The sequence below is a fragment of the Nuphar pumila genome, chromosome 8, assembly GCF_984573655.1.
Source record: "Nuphar pumila chromosome 8, dmNupPumi1.hap1.1, whole genome shotgun sequence".
In the NCBI taxonomy this organism is placed as follows: Eukaryota; Viridiplantae; Streptophyta; class Magnoliopsida; order Nymphaeales; family Nymphaeaceae; genus Nuphar; species Nuphar pumila.
The window spans coordinates 23046639-23050174 of record NC_143256.1 but is presented as its reverse complement, the minus strand read 5'-3'; positions in this window follow the sequence as shown (position 1 = coordinate 23050174).

Here is a 3536-nt window from a genome sequence, read left to right as displayed (position 1 = left end):
CTAATTATTTTAGCCATCAACAAGCACACAATGACAACTAGCACAAACCCTCCAACCATGAATATGATGACTCTTTTCCTTTTTTGTGTTTTCTTCGAGCTAGTAGAACACATTGGCACCTGGACTTTTTGAGCTCCACAGTGCAAAGTTCGCTTCAAATGAATTAGCACTTAGATTAGCAAATATGCCTCCATTAGGAATTTCTCCCTCCAGCTGGTTGAAAGATAAGTTCAAACTCTTGAGATAATTGAGTGATTCCAAAGACTTTTGGAATTGTTCCATATAGAAAATTATGGGAAATGTCTAGTGTCTCAACGTTTAGCATATTGCCAAATGCTGGAGGTATAACACCCCGGAAGGAGTTGCAAGAAAGGTTGATATATTGAAGCATTTGGAGCTTTGATAGATCCACGGGCAAGTTTCCTGACAGGTTGTTTGATGAGAGGTCCAATTCATATACTGCTTGAATGTCGCCGACCTCCGGAGGGAGCGATCGTCAAGCCCCAGAGAGTTGAGGGAATCTTCGACGACAAACTGTTAGATCTTACATCCAAGGCGCTAAGGCGACTAAGATTGCTTATGGAATCCGATATTGATCCATTAGCCTAAGTTCTTCGAATGGTAAATTTGAGATGGAATCGTACCTTCTAGCATATTTCCTCCAAAAGACGATCTTTCCAACTTGTGCAATCTTCCAATATTTGAAGGTATACTCCCGCTTAATCTGTTACCATCAAAAGTACACCTACTTCAAGTTTGTCAAATTTGTTCTCTCTGATTGGATGCTGCCTCTAATCTGGTTGCTGTTCATGATAATGACTGGAAGATTGGTCGACAAGTTCCCTATGGTAGCAGGAAGTGTCCCTCCCCCTAAAGGATTCCCAGATAGAGAAAGAAAATCTAGAAACATTCATTTTGTTAAAGAGGAAAAAGATGGAAAGCTCAGTGGTATCAGGTGTGTTGGTCAGGTTATTGACTCCAAGGTTAAAAATTGGAGAAATGGAAGATTACCCAAATCCATGGGTATGGGTCCTTCAAAACTGTTGGTTGATAATTCTATCATTTGGAGCATGGAGGCATTAGTGAGAAAGGATGGTATTGGTCCACTAAGAAAGTTGCCACATAACACGATTGCTTGAAGATTGGGGAGTGAAACACCCATGTCTGATGATGGAAGCTGGCCAAATAGTCTGTTATCACTTAGTTCAAGTCGTTGTAGAGAAGTGATGTTAAAAATGGCAGAAGGAATTGTGCCGGTTAAAAGGTTGTTACTCAAGTGCACAACCTCTAAATTAGGGAGACCCCAACCCGCCAGGAATAGGTCCTTCAAATCCATTTGAAGACAACCCGAGAATGGAAAGCGCAGAAGCATTGCTCAGAGAGATTGGTATGCGTCCACTGAAATGAACATTACGCAGATATAGTCTTTGGAGATTCGGCAGTGTTCGACCTATAGTTTGCGGAAGCTCCCCGACTAAGCTATTGTTTGATAAAGCCAATCGAAGAAGAGAGGAGATGTTGAATATTGCAGAAGGTACTGATTCAGTAAGATGGTTATCGGCCAAATTCAAAACTTGCAAATTTGTTAAGACTCCCCAGATCATCGGTAGGCTTGCCGGGATGCTTCCGGTGAATTGGTTGGTTGATAAAAGCAGAGATTGAAGACTTTGCCGCCAGATCATCGGTAGACTTTCTGTAATTATTCCACCGAGTCGATTCATCGAGAGCCGAAGCACTTGCAGGCGAGCCAAGCGGACAAAATCAATGGAAGAAAGGCCCCCATGATTATAATAGTGAGCTAATGGACAAGTGGATGGGTGCAGATGGACTACATGTAGATATACACAATCTTGGTCTCAGTCAACTTTTTCTTTTGATCAACTCTAGATTCTTGCCTTTGAATTTCTTATGGTGGACAAGTGATAATTTTGCCCCTCACTTTTACCACTCTTACCCCTGGCACACCCAGTCACCACTTCTAGTCACCCATACTCCTTCCTTTGCTGGCCGTCCACCATTAGGGGTGTCAACAGGCCGGATCTGGTTCAGACCCAGGTGAGTTCGAATATGGATCTGGATCTGTTTTGAGGTGCAGTAACCAGGTCTGACCGAATCCTATCAGATCTGCTATAAGAAAAACTATACCTGGATCCTATAAAGATTACATAAACCAGACACGGTATATACTCGGTAAAATAATATATTTTTAAAAAAAATTTATATTGAAAACTCACAGGTTATAATCGAAACTCAGGTCCGACCCAGGACTGGTATGGTATGAATTTTTCACAAATCATACCCAGCTCAATGTATTAATCAGACCCTTGACAGACCTTTTGTATCACCAAACCCTGACCCCATAAAGTTTGGTATGAATGGGTCCGGCTCAAACCGACCCATTGGCACCCCTATGGACCATCATATATACCAACTTTGCTCCTGCTCCCACCCTCCAACTTCATCCTTGCCTCCTTCCCCCTCCGGCCCAATCTGCATCAGAGAAGATGTACAAATCCAACGTGTTTTGCTTCAATATATGTATCTCAAAATCCACGGTCCTTTGACACATCGAAGGATCCGTTTGACAGCTTTAAAATGGGCAACCATGGATCATGCATGAACTGGCTAACGTAGTTGACACAGAAAGATATTTAAGGTCGGGTAATAGCCAAATATTGCAGATCTCTTACTAAGCTTTTTGTACATTGTAGGATCATGAAATTTTTTGAAGAGGTTTGAGTAATACTTTTTTGGGGCATAGGATTGGCAATGACTTTACAATTTTGCATTTGAGCCCGCTCCAAAAGATCCTTAGAGTATTTCTCTTGACACAAAAGCATACCTTACTCATTGTAATCAACTTCAATGCCTAAGAAAAAATGAAGTCATCCCAAGTCTTTAATGTGAAATTCTTGCCCTATTTTTCTAATGAAATCTTTTATAAGCTTTGGTACTGCTCCCAGTCAGTATTATATCACGTATACGAGCAAAATAAGAGTTTCACAACTACTGTGATTAACAAACATGTACTACTATGAAACCCCAAGTTTGCAAGAAAAACACTTAGCCTATAAAACCAAGCCTTTGAAACTTGTTTGAGCTCATAGAGAGCCTTTTTTAATTTTCAAATATACTCAGGATTGTTGACATCTTCGCATCTTGGGGGTTTCATAAAAACTTTCTCTTTTAAAATCCCATGAAGAAAAAAAAATTGTAATGTCAAGTTGGCGAATGTCCCACTGTTTCAGTGAGAATAGTATGAATGCTTCCAAGCCTTATAACAGGAGAGAAGGTTTCATAAAAATTCACACCCTTAATTTGAGTGAAACCTCGAGCAACAAGACGGGCTTTGAGTCGGTCAAGAGACCCATTAGGTTTAAGCTTGACTTGATAAACTTGTTATGAGCCTACAAAATTATCATTGGCTCTTTTGGGGACGAGATCCCAAGTATCATTGGCAAGAAGTGCTTCCAACTCTTCATCCATGGCAACCTTCCATCCTAAACAAAAAAGATCTGCCTTAACGCTTCATGGTT